The following is a 17839-nucleotide window of genomic DNA, read 5'->3' on the forward strand; positions in this document are numbered from 1 at the left end:
CGGCCATCTTTGTCTATTCAGCATTCAAGAGTTCGATTATGATCTCCGGTGTAGTGCTCTTCAGACTAGGGGCAACTTTCCAGTTGCTGGGATCCGGGGTTGTGCATCTCAGTGAGAGATCTCGGGCATGTCCAGTTCTGATCCATATCGAAAATGGTTTTGAAAAGTTTTAATAAAAGTTGGCTTTGTTCAAAATTAATCTTTTTACAACTTAGACCATTTTTGGACCAAAGCGGAAAATTTTTAGTACCTACAACCTTCAATTTCACTGATTTCAATACAGAGTCCTCCTGCTCTTGCATACAAATTGAAGTTGCTTTTTATTACATTCATAAGGAAAACTTGAAAGTACTAATAAAGCAATAAATCTGGGGTATAGTCAAGTCATGTGTTCCTACGCCCCCTCCCAGAGTTGGTCGAAGCCCCCGGTGCCAAGCTGGGCCCGATCTGTGCCTCCTCATTAAGCCAATCTATGTACTCATCAGACAAAATACAACTAAAAGTGGGAGCGGGGGCCAGGAGCTCTCTAGTCCTCTATGCTGCGGCCTGCCGGACAAGCTGCGCGCCTCAGAAAGGAAAGGCAACAGGATATTCTATCCCCTCTGCGGGGCAAGTCTGATCATGGCCGAACTGGCGCTGGAACCGGAACAGAAAGTAGAACACACAGTGAGTCAGACCAATCAACTGGATCGCGGTCTGCTGGGACATGCTATAGCTGATTGCCAAGAGATTGAGCCAAAGACAGCGCCAAGCAATGCGATCCGCAGACAAATTGCATATCTAGTCGAACCACCATCCCTCATCAAGGGCATCGACTAGTCATTGTCGGAAGAAGTAGCCGCGAGCTGAGTAGGCTGGGCAAGAGTCCACAACTTGCAATTTATCCATCAACCATACATGGGGAGGGATAAAAAAATGAGAGAATAAAGAATAGAGAGATGTACGGTGAGAGAAAAGTAAGAAAAGGGTTTTTTGGGAAAAATCGAGCCTGAGGGCCGAGTGATGTGAGCAATACATATATGAGAAAGGGTGGGAAACATTACCTGCAGCAGTAGTGGACTTCCCGCGAATCTGGTCGTCTCTCGGCAATAGAAAGCATCCAAGCCGATCAGCGTCTTGGCCAATGTCAGGGCAATGCAGCTCTTTCCTTCTTTCAAGCCTTGAGCAACTTCAATCAGACGAATACTAGATCCGCTAAAGCTCGGGGCAAGCAAAAAGCGAGATAGTATGCACAAGCAAAGGGCGTGTTGCCGAAAACCTTGCCAATGATGGTCGACGCGGTTACCCGCATCAGAAAAGCGATAAATCAAGCCAAGGATATCCAGTTCCCCGTTGCAGATCAGAGACCGAGCATCGTGCATGGTGAGTCCACACATCTGTCCTAAAGCTTGGGCGTGACCGAAGCGAAGCTGGGACAAAATCTCCTCGTTGCGCTCGGACTCCGTCAAAACTTGAAAATCTTCGAAAGTCGGACACATCTCTTGCCCGCCGAAGCTAAAGACGTGTGTCACCGGATTCCAAAACCTTGCCGCCACATAGAGAAATGGGAGGTGTAACGGGGTACGACCCAGAGTGAATAGTGCGTTTATGCCGAAACCCCGAAAATTCAGTTTTTCCGAGCCATCCAAGTTGTTAATCCAGGACGAGAGATTCTGGGCAAGAAATCCCTCCATTTCGAGCAAATCAGTGTTGAATTGAGTAGAACTACGAAGCTGAGGCCTTTTGTAGGAGATAAGGTGTGAGTGGAGGACAGATGTCAAAGTTCTGGTGGTCCCAGAAATTTATGGCCGGCCGGCCAAATGTAGTGCTGACCGGTTACCACTTTTGGCCGGTGATAAGTTATCATGGCCGATGGACTCTACCCCTGGCCGGTGGTCTTCCTCCTTGTTCTATGAACTGCTTATGCTGAGGATTGGGGAACTATACCACCTCCTATGCCCTCCGGTGATCGATTCTTGCGAAGTCATGCCTATTTGCTTATCGAGTTGTCGTATATTTGCTTATTGAGTTATGTTTCACTCCCTTTAGGTCTTTGATTTGCTTATCGGGTTGTACTCGCACTTGTTTGGTTGTATCAAGTCTCTCTGTTTTGCTATCGAGTTGTAAATGGGTTCACTACCTGATTATTACGATGCGAACACTCTATTTTCAAACGAATTTCATTTGCATTGTTATGTGATCCCATGCGATGCGATGCATAAAAAGCACAAATGTAACACCCTGTTGAACAAAGATAGCAGTTTCATTTCCATCATGTGTTTTGCAAAAATACACAATTTTGAAAAAATGATAACAAACCCTGCCTGAGGCAGTGCAATGTGCTTAGACTACTAGTAAAAAGGAAAGTAAAGCAAAAATAGAGTAGGGCAGCAAAGTATCAGAGTTGATACCGGTAACCCATCCCTCGAGGTCAATACATCTCTCGCGCCTTTGTTGGGATCGATTGTTTGGTGTGTCACCTCAAGTTTCTCAAGGCAGTGCAAGGAAGTACACCTTTGAAATGTTCGTAGACCTCCGAGTTGACCTCAAATTGTGTCTGCTATGAGCAATGCTCCGTGCGTGCGAGGAGCATCCCCTCCCGTATCCTTCGTGTATCTTGTGAACTCCACAAATCACTTCAATTATAATGTATTGCAGTACTTTGTATTTCGACATCTTGGATAGCTTACCTTCACATGTTTTCAAGTTCCTTTTTATACACATTGCTTGCGTAGACCGCATGCTTTACTTACATGTGTTCATGCTCCTTTTTATACACATTGCTTGCGTAGACCGCATGCTTTACTTACATGTGTTCAATTTCAAGTTTCTATAAACATTGCTTGCGTAGACATGCATATTTTACTTACATTTGTTCAAGTCCCTTTCTATACACATTGCTTGCATAGACCGCATGCTTTACTTACATGTGTTCAATTTCAAGTTTCTATACACATTGCTTGCGTAGACATGCATACTTTACTTACATGTGTTCAAGTCCCTTTCTATACACATTGCTTGCGTAGACCGCATGCTTTACTTACATGTGTTCAAGTTCCTTTTTATACACATTGCTTGCGTAGACCGCATGCTTTACTTACATGTGTTCAACCTCCTTTTATACACATTGCTTGCGTAGACCGCATGCTTTATTTACATGTGTTCAATTTCAAGTTTCTATACACATTGCTTGCGTAGACACGCATACTTTACTTACATGTGTTCAAATTCCTTCATACACATTGTGCACGTTGTCACGTGTTCTTTACTTACATGTGTTTGTACCTTCACAGCATTGTTATGCGTCCCACTCGACTTGCGTTGTCACACACTTTCGATTGCATTATTAGGCATGTTGTTAACAATATTGTACCTATTAAGTTTGCTTTCTTTGCAGGCGCGACATTGTATGTACGGTTCATTTGAGGCTGGTGGAACCAGACGAACCGGACAGGTACTGTATTCTCCGAGTGAGACGTATCGAGAATTGCATAATTCTCTTACATCCTTTCTGCATTGTAGTGTAGTTTGGTGTATGCTAGCTTAAAACTGTTGCATGTTATGCTTCGTTACAGCTTTCTTTGCATGATCATAAGTTATGCTCGGCTTGGTGCATTGTCTTGCATTCTGCCCCTGCCCTCGGGCACATATCTTTATCTGTAGCTTGTATGCTTGTCTAAGTCTTCGGCCTTGTCAAAAATGGGTCGTCTCTGGGCTTTGATATTCACTCCCGTCATTGTTATGACTTTCGAGTTCTGTCAAAGAGAAGCAACTGTAGACACCCCATTTTTGACCGTCCTCAAGACTTGGACGTCACCGCTCGAACACTCGGTGATTACTCATGTTTGTGTTTCGTTTTGAGTTCTCGGAGGTCTCGGCTACGCGCCTTGCCTCAGGATCTCTCAACTCGACTATTCTGTGTTTGGTTTTGCACCAAACACTTGTGTTTTTGCTTCTGAGGGTAGAAAGTAGCTTGTTAGCTACCCCTGACACCCACCGGCCATGGTTTGGGGCCACCGGCCATGTTTTGAGGCTACCGGCCATTGGTGAATTATACCATTGGCCGGCCGGCACTCAGTATGGCCGGCCGACCATCTGTTTGGCCGGTGACCTCCTTTTCTGGCCGGTAGCACCTTTTTACCTTTTTCAGGCATGGTGCATGCCAGCTGTGGCAGCTGGAATGCACCAAACCTGCCCCAGAGGTGGCTGTTTTGCCGTTTTTTCACCCTTTTGGTCAAAGCTTCTTGAGGAAGCTTGACCCTTTTCCAAAGCTTCCTCAAGAAGCTTGCCAACTGTCCTAGCTTCCTCAGGAAGCCTTGCACTCTTAGCTTGGCTTCCCTTGTAAGCCTTGACCCTTTTCAGTGGCTTCTCTTAGAAGCTTTGGCCAATTACCTTGCCTATATAAGAGCCCCTCCTCCTCCTTTGTTTGGTTCAGCAAAAAACCAGAGCTATACACATATATATCTGATATATATCATCCTCTCTCTCTTCATTTTGTGTGTGTTTGAGGGCCTAAAGTGTGTGTTTGTTCTTAGTTTTGCACTAAAACACATAGCATTACACCTTACTTCAAATTTGAGAGGCTTTGGGGGTTTGTTCTTGAGGTTTTGGACTGGTTTTGATCAAAAGAAGAAGGCTGCACTTGCTGTTCATCAAGGGTTCTTTAAGGGTAACTCTTTTACTTTAGATTCCCCAATCTTGCACTAGACTTTCGCCTATCTTGCTCATTATTTTAGACTTTGTGTATAACTGAAAAAAGTCTTGTATTTTCATGCTTAAGCTACTTCATTGAGGTTGTTTTGGTGTTAGGGATCGATCTCCCCCTCTTAGGCCTTGTTTGGCCCTTTTGGTGCTCTCTTTGCTAAGCTTTGGTTACCCTTGAGTATTAGCCTTCTCACCACTGAAATCCAGTTTATTTTCAGTGGTAAAGAAGAGGCTTTGAGGTCTTGCATTGGGGAGGGACACCCCTCTCCCTTGGTCTCTCATTTTGTTCATGTTTTGGCTCATAAGGGTAACATGCATGTTTGGTTTGTTTTTGGTTCCATATCAGATGTTTTGGGTGTTGTTTAGGTCATATGTTTCCTCTGTCTTGGTCGGATTAATGACCCATTGCATGCATATTATACTTGCTTTACATTCCTCCATGTTGTCTAAAAGTGCATCATACCATTAGACCACCATGCTCTCATATCTTGGCCTTGCTTTGTGAAGTCCTTGGTCATATTTTGCCATGTTTAAGGTCTGTTGGGGGCTATTTTAGTCATATTTGCCATGTATAGGGTAGCCTCTTTGCATTTTGGCTTGTGAGCCTTGAGCATGTGAGTCACTAGCATGCTTTAGTTGGGTTATTTCAATGATTTGGAGTCATTTATATGTCATTTCAGTCCTCAAACCATGCTTGTATGCTTGCATTCATCACCTCTTTCATGTTTTGAGGATGTGTTCTTTTATGCCTAGAAATGAGCTTTGGTGCATGCATTTTGTTTAAGTCACTTAGGCTACCATACCAGTGGATTTTGGGGGCTCATTTTACATATTGAAACTCTGATTTGTATTGAAAAGTGCATGCCATGAGTGGTTGGGGTGGTTGTAGTAGGATACTCTCTTTAGTGGCCTTGAATGCTTCCTCTTTTGTATCCATTTCCTAGCATGTTTTGGTGCCATCTTTTGCATGCATTTTAGAGTCTAACATGAGTGTTTGGTATCCATGTACCTCACCTTTGAGTGCTCTTGAGAATAGCCCTCCATGCCTTAGCTCTACGCCCCTTTGATTTGCTTGTTTGGTATGCTTATTGTCCATTATTTTGGCATCTTTGGCCACTGTTTTGGGGGTGTGGCTGGGGCCTCCCATTTCAGCCTAAGTCCACTCTTGTATATGGTTGCATGCTTGACTCGTTACCTTTAGTTGCATGCTTGCATTGTGCCATGTTTACATTACATGTTTGATTGCATTGCATTGCATCATACATGCCTAGCATTGTACATTTGCATGTTTAGCTTGCATCACATTTGGCATGTTTTGCATCTTAGCCTCATGTTGCATCTTTGAGCCAAGTTTGTATACATACATTGCATTGTTTGGTTTGGGGTGTCAAACCAAACTTGAGGGGTGAGGAGTGTTCGTACTCCAAGTGACGAAACACATCTCAACCCTCGGTAGCCAATGCCCTTGACTTCAATATGATAGGGTGTTGGCACTCATCTCTTTTGTTGCATTTACATTGAATTGCAAACTTGGCCTCTTAGGCCATCATGCGTCGAAATGCGCAATTGATGGCCCGAGGGTCGAGGGTCATGCTCCCATGAGTTCATTGCATGATAGGGAGTGTAGCCATGCACACATTTGTTTGAAAATTCCATGCCATACACTGCTTGCCCTCTGCTGCTGTCAGTTGCAGGTTTCAGCAGGAAGAATTGGCCAGCCAGCAGTGTTTGGTGCCGACCGGCAAAACATGTTTCGCCGAGAGCATAATATTTGGCCGATAATCCCATTCTCATGGCCGGTGGCATTTTGTTTCGGCCGGTGACATTCCACAACGCTCAAGGAGCAGTTCTGGGGACTTTCAGAATTTTTAGAGGGGCATGGCAGTGTAAACAGAGGCAACAGTGCTATGGCAGCGAGTTTCTGGGCGAGACGAGTCAAGCACTCATCATTCACGCATCCCGAGGCGGGGCTGTGGCCACCTTCTTTTTGCATTTAATTTGTTAATTAATTAGAAATTTTAATTTGTTAATTAATTAGAAATTCTGTAATAATTAATTTAGTATTATTTATTCGGACTGTAATATTTATTCGGTCCCTCCGAGTGAGGGCTAACTTGTAATAAGTGTGGGTGAGTGTGTGTATGTCTCCCAACCCCACGTCTTTCTTCCCTTTTATTTACTAGCTGTCAATGGTTAGCCTAGGGCATGTTTCAATTAGCATACAGTATGATAGCATGCGTGCATCCATACATTCGTCTTACATGCATCGGGCTCGGCGCATCATACTAACTGTATTTGTATTTCAATTCCAAAGTTGAATACATGTTAGTTGTAGCATCATCACATGCCATCTTAGAATAGCCGAGCCTATTGTAGTTGCATCTTGTATGTGTTGCATTAGCCATCTTAACATGAGCTAGGATCATGCATTGATTACTAACTATCTTTTGTTTTGGCTCGGAGTACTAGGTAAGCATTTACGCTTTAGCATACCGCATGCGTGTGAGTGTTGCCATAATAGCATGATTACCATGAGGCTAGCTGCTTATGTGATATAACTGCTTGAGTGCCTGTGGGTGGAGGTCGAATTACCTAAATTGGAATAATACATTAAAACTGTGAGTTTTAAGCCCACTAGATAGTGGCAAAACCATCTTTTCTAAAGCCCACTTGAGGGTGGCAAAACCTACATTTTAGCCTACTTACCAGTAGCAAACCATTTTCGAAACAAGCATGAAATGTTTTGTTCCAATTTAGGCGATTTGGTCTATACTTGTTTGCTGTGCGCATAACATAGTAATTCTAGGCTAATAACCGGAATAAGAACACATAACGTTTTCAAAAACGGATATCACGGTTAGTAAAGGCCGATCTTCGGATTGGGCGAGAGGGGGTGCTCATAGCTGACCTTCCCCAATCGTACCCAAGCTCCTGAGCCGAGGCAACTTTGGTGATGACGGACATGTGGCCTTTGGCATTGAGTCAGGGTTTCCTAAATTCCCCATAAAAAATATTTAGGTGGCGACTTTGTATCTGGCAAAGTAGTCCATGTTTGGCACTTCTTTCAAAAAAAAAATTTGTTTTCAAAAACAATTTGCCAGATTTGGACTCTTTGATGATTCATCGGTCTTGCATTGCACTCTGTGAGATTAGATACAGGACCGTGACACCAATTGAGTCCGAACTGTAGCATGAGGCCCGAGGGCGCGTCTACAGTCGCGTTTCACTCATCCTCAAAAATGACCAAAACCGCTTAGGGTCGCGTTTCACGCATCTTGAGATAAAAGCAAAATCGCTCAGGGTCGCATTTTACGTGTCCTGAGATAAGAGAAAAATTGCTCAGGGTTGCATTTCATGCATCCTGAGAAACGAGCAAAACCGCTTAGGGTTACGTTCCACGTGTCCTGAGATAAATGCAAAACTGCTTAGGGTCGTGTTTCACGCTTCCTAAGATAAGAGAAAAACCGCGAAGGGTCACGTTTCATGCATCCTGAGAGAAAAGAAAAATCACTCAAGGTCGTTTTTCACGCGTCATGAGAAATGACCAAAATCACTCAGGGTCGCATTTCACGCATCCTAAGATAAAAGAAAAACTGCTCAGCGTCGCATTCAACGCATCTTGAGATAAGAGCAAAATTGCTCAGTGTCGCATTTCAGGCATCCTCAAGTAAAAGAAAAACCACTCAGGGTCGTGTTTCACGAGTCCTAAGAACGACCAAAAGCGTTTAGGGTCGTGTTCCATGAGGCTTGAGAAAAAAGCATAACCGCTTAGGGTCGCGTTTCACGCATCCTGAGATAAGAGAAAAATCGCTCAGGGTTGCGTTTCATGCGTCCTGAGAGATGACCAGAGCTGCTCAGGGTCGCTTTTCACCCATCTTGAGATAAAAGAAAAACGGCTCAAGGTCGCGTTTCACATGTCCTGAGATAAGAGAAAAACCACTCAGGGTCACGTTTCATGCATCCTGAGATAAGAGAAAAACCGCTCAGGGTCGCATTTCACGCGTCTTGAGATAAAAGCAAAATCACTCAGGGTTGTGTTTCATGCATCGTAAGAAAAGAGAAAAACCGTTTAGGGTCGAGTTTCATGCATCCTGAGATAAGAGAAGAACTGCTCAGGGTCATGTTTCACTCGTCCTGAGAAACGACCAATACTACTTAGGGTCGCGTTTCACGCATCTTGAGATAAAAACAAAACCGCTTAGGGTCGCTTTTCACGTATCCTGAGATAAGAGAAAAATAGCTCAGGGTTACGTTTCACGCATCCTGAGATAGGATAAAAACAGCTCAGTGTCACATTTCACGCGTCTTGTGAAACGCCCAAAATCGCTTAGGGTCGCGTTTCATGTGTCTTGAGATAAAAACAAAACCGCTCAGGGTTGCGTTTCACTCGTCCTGAGATAAAAACAAAACAGCTTAGGGTTGCGTTTCACACGTCCTGTGATAAGAGCAAAACCGCTCAGGGTCGCCTTTCACGCGTCCTGAGATAAGAGAAAAACTGCTGAGGGTCGCGTTTCACTTGTCTTGAGATAAAAGCAAAACCGCTAAAGGTCGCGTTTAACACGTCCTGATATACTAGAAAAACCACTCAGGGTCGGATTTCATGCGTCCTGAGATAAAAGCAAATGCTGCAAAGAGGAATGAGTGTGTGCGATAGATGCACAAAGTGAGCGTGTGCAATAGATGCACAAAATAAACAAGTGCAATTGAGGCACAAACCAAGAGCATATTCCATGCAAAATTGAAAGCATGTGAAAGAGCACGTTCTATGCAAAATTGAAAGCATGCTCTATGCATGAAGCATGAACGATGCAAGGCACGCGTGCAACATAAGTGTATGTGAACACATATGTAATTTGACAAGCCGAGCAAAAGTGATGCTCAACGACAACCTCTGACTTACCTCTTGGAGACTTCACAACATGCTCAAAAAGGATACATCTCATTCATATTGGCAAGTGGGACAGATTCACGTGAGGGAACGCAGTTTTGAGCTCCCCAAGAATCAATCTGAACGCGAAAAGAACCTTCCATACACTGTTTGGGAAATAAAGGCAGAAAATAGTGCCAGGCCACAAATGCGGACCACCGGTCACATGCCGGCCACGAGGGAAGACTGTTGTCCACTAGCCGATTGCCAGTTAGGCCCGCCGGCCACTAATGTAGCTTGCCGACCACCAATAGTGGCCTGCCGGCCACCCGTGCCATTTCGGGGGCAAAACAGCCATTTTTGCTTCGGGTCTTTAAAAACACACCTCCACACTTCATTTCCTCACTCCCATACCTCTGAAAACCCCCTCTCTCTCTAGGTGCTTTCTTTCTCTAGATTTGTGCTTTATATGCGTTTTCCAACGCCCCACGTAGACTTTTTTCGTAAAACACCCTTGATTCTCTACACTTTGAACTGGCCAGATTTTGTTTTCGTCGGTTTTCTTGCATTTTCACCACTTTAGGCTTGTTCTCCTTGAGTTTCTCTCAGGTTTTGTGAACTTTCCTGGGTTTTGACTTTTTCTCTCTCCTAAGGTTGACTTTTTCAAGTTTTCTCTCTTTCCTCCATTTTTCTTCATTTTCACCCACTTTTCAAATGGTGGACGACATTCCAGATGATGGTGCTCCTCCCAAGGTTCCACCTCCACTATCTCCCCCTGCTGAACTCGAGGAGTCAGTGGTCGCCGAGGCTGGCGAGGCAGCAAAGGGCATTGCGGCTGACCTTGAGGCAGAGTTTGCTCTAAGGCTCGAGCCTGAGCCACTACCACTAGGGATACGGCCCTTTGATCCGATGACTTATCATCCTCGCACACACCTACTGCCGCCTAGAGGCATCAGGCGCGTCGGTGATTTTGATAGGGGCATGCAAGAGGATGTTCTACAGAGGGAGCCGGACTCCCACCTTTCTTGCGGCGCCACAGAGGTAAGAACTTTATTTTCAATCTTTGTGGTTTCCTTTACCTACATTTCTTGCACTACATTTTATTTGAATGCTCTTTTGTCACTGCTTTTCGTCTGATCATCTGATTCACCCTTTCTCTGCCACAGGGGGGCTCCCATTTGTACAGAGGGTATGAAGTAGTGACAACCAGAGATTGGTATTACGAGCTCCCGCTGGTGTCTGCGACATTATTGACGAGGTTGGCTTCGGCCTATTTTGCTCCGGGCTTTTACGACACATGGCGACCCGAGCTCTTCTTAGAGCGCTGGTGGAGAGGTAGTGGGATACCACCAACTCTTTCCACCTCTCGTCTGCTGGGGAGATGACGATGACTCTCTACAATTTCTCTATGATCACAGGCTTAGGAGTAGGGGGTGATCCGCGCCCACCTGTATCGAGACTAGTGATGGTGAGATACAACTAGTTCTTTGAGCACTTCTGTGGGAGTGAGCCCGAGACATCGGAGGAGGTAAAGCAGTATGCCCGGGGATTCCAGATGTTCCTCTTTGGTATTACCTTGTTTGTGAACAGGTGGAACACCGTAGGCTTGTACTTACTGAGCGCCCTAGTGACCTTGCCCCGGGTCCGATTCTACGACTGGGGTGGAGCTAGCCTCACCACAATCTATAGCTACATGAGTTTCATTTTCTGTATGAGGAGAGAGTAGATCGGAGGCTATTGGAGAGCCTGGGAGGTATGCACTCAACTTTCAATTCTATCACTTGTGCTTTCTGCTTTACATTTTCTGCTTTATCTCTGTTAAATATCTATCCATGCACTATGCTTTCTGATGTACACTTTCTGTATCTATTCACGCACTGTGTTTTCTGGTTTGTGCTTTCTATATCTGTTGACACTGTTTGACAAGACCATTGACCTTTTCCTTGCAGTTATGGGTTTATGCTTATTTCCCAGCCCTTGATCCAAAGGTAGTAGATGAGCTCCCCCCTGTCATGCCTTACTCCCGACGCTATGACTGTCGGTGTCGGCGCCGGAGCCGGGATGACACAACCTTTGCCTTCTTCCGCCGATATTTCAATACGGTGGCTGTCGACAAGGTAACCTGAGACTCACAGTCATTTTTGCTACACTACTGTTCTGATTCATATTATGTCATCTTACGATAACTAACAATTTGTACATTCTCTATTTGCAGATCATGTCGTAGCCCTAGGTGACGATGCCACCTGGGGTAAGGAACTAGTACACCAGGGCTTGGGCCACATCTCGCTTCCAAATTTTGTTAGAGGGCCTAGTCTGCCAGGCCTGGTTCTTGAGTGAGCGATTTGTACGCCAGACCATTGGCTCGCCTGATTTGGTTATTCCCATGCCGCCTCGAGAATCTATGAGGATAGCAGATATCTTCCCAGTTGAGGCGATCATCCAATTCATGATGGGCCTAGATACTGACTTCTTCAGAGCGGAGAGCGACAACGCGACGTTTGTCCAGACTCATCTCATGCCCCCTCTGACGGGCATTCGCGCGGGCGAGGTAGCGGGAGTTCCCATGGCAGGTGAGGCGACTTAGGAAACCAGGGCCAATACTTGAGGGTCCCCTCCCGTTGGGCAGATTACCAGTTGGCTGGAGATTCCAACTGTGCTTACATGTTGGCGGCCGATCGGGACAACTTACCAGATTTTGATCGAGCCGGCAGAGGCAGGGCACGCGTATGTCAGAGCTCGAGCTGCACCTCAGGTATGGACCACACTTTACAATTTGCACCCCACATTTTTCATTTCAGTTATTGATTATTCAAATGCACTTGCTGGCACGAACAGAGTATACAGAGAGCCTCCTCGAGCTTGTTGCCTCTCTGATTGGCTTGGTGCAAAGGAGAGAGAAGCTGCTTGGTCTCCACAGTATTCAAGTAGTTTCCTCTATTTTAGCATGAATTTCACTACTAACTCTGTTGTGCACCACACTATCATATTCCTACTGATACATTGGCACCTCCACTATAGTATTCATACCATCTCACATTGCTACACTGGATTGGCACACTGTACTCATGCTGTCGCTGGTTTTTGCATGACTCTCATTTTGCACACTACATTGTATTTGATATGCACACTGTATCTGATATGTTGACATCTGCTATTTTCATATTCCATCTACACTGAGGGCACCAATGGCAGCAATAACTCCAGCACCGGCAACACCTCCTCCAGCAACAGGGATAGGAGAGAGACAGGCCCTAGCATGTGACAGAGATGTGTGCCACAGTCGAGGCAGGGATAGGGGTGCTCGGAATCGGAGCAGTCCCTCTAAGCCCGTTTTGAGTGATGATGATGCCGAGAATAGTGACATCAAGGAGGTAGCGGGTCAACATTCTGAGTCGTCTGAGAGCAGGGGCAATGATGCTGACTCAGGATCCGGGAGTGGAGATGATGCCGAGGCTGGCTCCGAGGCACGGAGCAGAGGCTCAGAGTTTGGTTGTAACAGCAGTGCCGATAGAGATAGTGCCCCTAAGTGCCCTTCCCAGAAGAGGACGAAGAGGGCCTCTAGAGCTTGAGATGATTGGCGCCGATTTTTGGACTTTTTCCGTAGTTTCTTTTAGTTAGGTAGCTTAGCACATGTATAACTTCAGATAGGTTTTACTTTTGCTTTGAAACTTGTACTTCCTATTGTAAGAACCATAATCGGAATAAAACCTCACAATTTTTATGAAAAGAGTTTTTGCTTTTGCATCACGAGCCCCATATTTGCATAAAATGAGAATGGAATTGAGTTTGCAACGAGAATGCTTAATTGAAATAATGTTGTTAATCGGGTAATGAGCTGACCAACAACCGAAATATAACTCGATTAACCAAAAAAACAAAGGAAAAACAGACTAAAACAGATATGCACACTTGCTAAAACCAAAAGACTCAAAACAAAACCGTACAACACAGAGTTCAAGACCAAAATAGGCTGCCAAAACTGCCCGGCCCACAAGTGGACGGCTGGCCACTGTTAGTGGACGACAGGACAACAAAGGTGGATGGCCGGCCACCATTAGCCACTAATGCAAGGATCACCGAATTGCTGACAGCTGGCCTCCACTCATAACCCTATCTTTAATAAAAAGTCCTCACTCGTGATTTTTTCTCTGAAACCTCATTTCAACTGCTGTTTCTTCCATAAATAGAGACATTTCTTGCCAAAAAACTCACGGATTGGATATCCACTTTAGATGGCTGTAGACACTCCATTTTTGACTGACCTTAAGACTCAGACGTCATCGATTGAGCGCCCAATGGTTGTGCATGTTATGATCGTTTTGAGTTTCCGGAGTTTTCGTCTGAGCGCCTTGCCTCCGGGCCTCTGAACTTTTTGTGTTTTGGCTCGATTTGTGGACCAAGCCTTGTTTCCCTTCCCTGGAGGAAGTGAGAGGTCTTGTAGACCACCGTTTTTTGGTCGTAGACCACTTTTTCTGCTTGGAGACTAGTTTCCAGTTTTCAATGCCTTCAGTCGTGTGCCTTGTCTCGGGACCGCTTAACGTTCTCCTTTTGGCTTGGTTTTCGGACCACACCTTGTTACCTTGGTCTAGAGGGGCACAGAGGTCTTGGAGACCACTTTTTGTGGTCGGAGACCACTTTTGGTGCCCGTAGACTAGTTTTCGGGATTTCCGGCTGCGCGTCTTGACCCCAGGACTCTTATCTTGCATCCTTTTTGGTTTGTTTTTGGCACAAACCTTGTTTTCGTTGCTTGGAGGGTGGAATGAGGGTGGGAGACCAGTTCTTCCCCTTGGAGACCACTTTTCTTCCCGCCAGCCAGTTTTTTGGTCGGCCAATTGGTTTTCTTGGTCTTTGGACCACCAAAAGTGGTCGGCCACCACACCATTGGCTTGCTTTCAGTGTGCAGACCACCTCCCCCACCTGCCGACCACTTTCTTTCCTGGGAGACCACTTGTGGTGGTAGGCCGACCACTACAAATAGCTGGCCGACCACTTTAAGTGGTCGGCAGCTTTCCTATAGATTTTGCACAGTCTGTGGATGCCAGCTGTGCCAGCTGGAGGGCACAGACTACATCCTCCATACACGTGTATGGAGGGATTTAACCAAGCTTCTAGCTTCTCCATGAAGCTAAAAAAAGCTTGGAGTTCTATAAGAGAGAGGCTTGTTTAGGACTTGCTTAGGCTTCCTAAAGTTGGTTTTGGCTCAGAGAAGCTGCTGGTTTTGTTGTTCTTCAAGGGTGAGGCCTTTAGCTTCTTTTAAGCTTTGCTTTGGTTATTCTTTTAGCCATCTTTGCGTGCTCATTTTGTCTTGACTCTCAACTGTAAAAACCTTCATTTTCAAGTGTTAGTAATGTTTGTTTAAGGCTTCTTTGGTGTTGGAAGCGATCTACTCCCTTGCATGCCTTGTTTGGCTTTGTTTTACACCATCATTTTAGGCCCTTGAGGTCACTTTATCTTGGCCTTTTAACCACTGAAGTCCAGTGGATTTTCAGTGTAAAACTTGTGTTTTGAGATCTCAAATAGGAGAGGGTCATCCCCTCTCCTTATGTCTTGAATGCTTGCATTGATGGCTCATAAAAGTAGCATGTTTAGTAAGCTTGTTTGGGCTCCATCTTAGCATGTATTAGGCCTTATCTCAGCATGGAATATCACTGTGTTTGGTTGTCTTGGTCACTTCATGCATGCTTTATACACTTGTAGTGTAAATTTTGCAAACTAGTCTTGTATGCTTCATGTTTGAGCATGTCTTTCTAGGATGTTTTGGCCATATCTCAGCATGCCATGCCTTAGGTTTGTTTTGGGTTCGCTTGATAGCCCTTTGCATGCTCCTTGCACTTGTAGTGCAATCCCCCTTGCTAGCCTAACATGCACCTTGCTTTTGGACCATCATTCTAACATATTTTGGCTTTACTCCAGGAAGCTTTTGTCCATATTTTAGCATGCTTAAGCTCTGATTTGTGTTGTCTTGGTCATGCATGCCTCGCTTTGTATAGCCTTAGTGCATTTTTGCTCACTAGTTTTGAGTTTCATGGTCTCTAACATGGCTTACTTGAGTTGTTTGCTTGCTTTGGCCTCATCTCTAACATGATTTCAATGTGTGTAATGTGACCATACTCTCTCATGTTTCACTATTTCAATTCTTTTGATGAGTTGTGCTTTATGCCTTAAAAGTGAGCCATTATGTATGCATGTTTGCCTAAGCACTTGAGCTCCATTTTAGCATGTTCTTGACCCTTAACTTGGCATGGTTAAGCTCTGCCTAGAGTTGGTTTAGTAGTTTAAGCCTAGTATTGCATGCTCCTTATGTATTGCTCTTGACTAGTCTTATGCTCTAGGCCTTCTAGCATGCCTCATTTGTGTTGTTAGGATGATTTGGCATCATTTAACACTTCATTTCAGTGCATGTAGCACTACCATATTTTCATGTGTGCCACTATTCAATGTGTTTGAAAGTTGTGCCTTTATGCCTTACTTGTGAGCTATGTGTTGAATGTGCATTCCTTGCTCTTTGGGCCTAAGTTTTGTTGAGTTTTGGCCACTACTTTGGGCATGATTGAGGTCTGTCCATATTTGGTTTAAGTCCATTTTGCATGTTGTTGCATGCTTGTTGGATTGTATGTTGTTGCATGCTTGTTGCATTCCGTGATATTTGCATGCTTGTCGAATTGCATTGTGTGTGCATACCTTGCATTGCATTGTGTTTGGATTGGGTGTTAATCCAAACACGAGAAACGAGGGATGCTTCATACTTGAAGTGATGAAACGTGCCTCGTTTCTCGGTCGCTGACCCTCTTGATCAATCATGATAGAGTTTAAGGCATCTATGTGTTATTTGTGCATTCATTCACATTGATTGTGCAATCTTGGCATCTCGGCCATCATGCATCGAGATGCGTAATTTGTGGCCCGAGAGTCGAGAACTACACTCCCTTGAACTCATGAAATGATAGGGAGAGTGGTTGTGCACACACTTCTTGCAAATACATTGCCATGCCCCTTCTTGTTCTCTGTTGCAGCAAATTGGAGTCTGGCCGCAAAAACTGGTCGGCCAACTAGTAAAATTGGCTGGCCGGCCACTTTTTCTAGTCTGCAGCAAAGAAAAGTGGTCAGCAGGTGGTCTACCACATCAACAACTGGCCGGCCACCCTCCTGGAGGTTCCCATGGTGGAGCAAAAGTTTTCTGGAGCTTTGTGCAAAGTTCTAAGAACAAATGCAAACAAAGGCAAATTGGGGCATCGTGATAGATTTCCGCACGAGGCGACCGGGCATGCATCCTTTATCATTCATGGCAGAGCTGAGGCAGCCTACTTCATTGAGTCTTCATGTTTAGTTAGTTGTTAACTTAGTTAATTTGTTAATTAGTTAAAGTTGTGTAATAGCTAGTTGTAGCTTGTCATTCATTTGGTTGTGAAATAACTAGTATAATTATATTAGTTAGATAGCTTAGCTTAGTGTAGCTAGCTTAGCTTACTCTTTCGGACCCTCCGTCGAAAGGGTACAACTGTTGTAATAAATGTGCGTGCGTGTGATGCATGTCTTCCAAACCCCATTTCTTTCTCCCTTTTACTTATCAGCTTTCGATGGTTAGTTTAGGGCATGTTTTAATTAGCATACTTATGCACGCAAGTTTGCATCCATTTATCTGTATTGTATGCACCGGGCTCGACGCATCAAACCAACTGCATTGTATTTCAATACCAATTTGAATACATGTTTTCTGGTCGCATTCACATGACATCTTAGAATAGCCAAGCCTATCTTAGTTGCATTTTTGCATATGTTGCATTAGGCATTCGTAGCATAGCTTGGATTATGCATTGATTACTAACTAGTTTCTTTTTTGGCTTGGAGTGCATTGTGAGTGTTTATGCTTTAGCATCCTTGCATGTGTGTAAGTGACTGCCATGATAGCATGTTTGCCATGAGGCTAACTGCTGAAGTGTTTAACTGCATGAATGCCTGTGGATGAAGGTTGGATTGCTTGAATTGGAACAATTCATCGAAATGTGAGTTTTAAGCCCACTTGAGGGTGGCAAAATCTACGAAGCCAACTTGCGAGTAGCAAACTTCAAATCATTTTTACAAATGAACATGCGATGTTTTGTTGCAACTTAGGTGATCTAGTCCATACTTGTATGCTGCGCGCATCACATAGTAATTCTAGGTTAATAACCGGAATAAGAACACATGTGTTTTCAAAAACAACATATCATGTTAGTAAGGGTCGATCCTTCGATCGGGCGAGCGGGGGTGCTCATTGCATGACCTTCCCCTCTCGTACCCAAGTTC

This window comes from Camellia sinensis, chromosome 4 (genome assembly GCF_055761805.1).
Source record: "Camellia sinensis isolate YWXY chromosome 4, ASM5576180v1, whole genome shotgun sequence".
Lineage (NCBI taxonomy): Eukaryota > Viridiplantae > Streptophyta > Magnoliopsida > Ericales > Theaceae > Camellia > Camellia sinensis.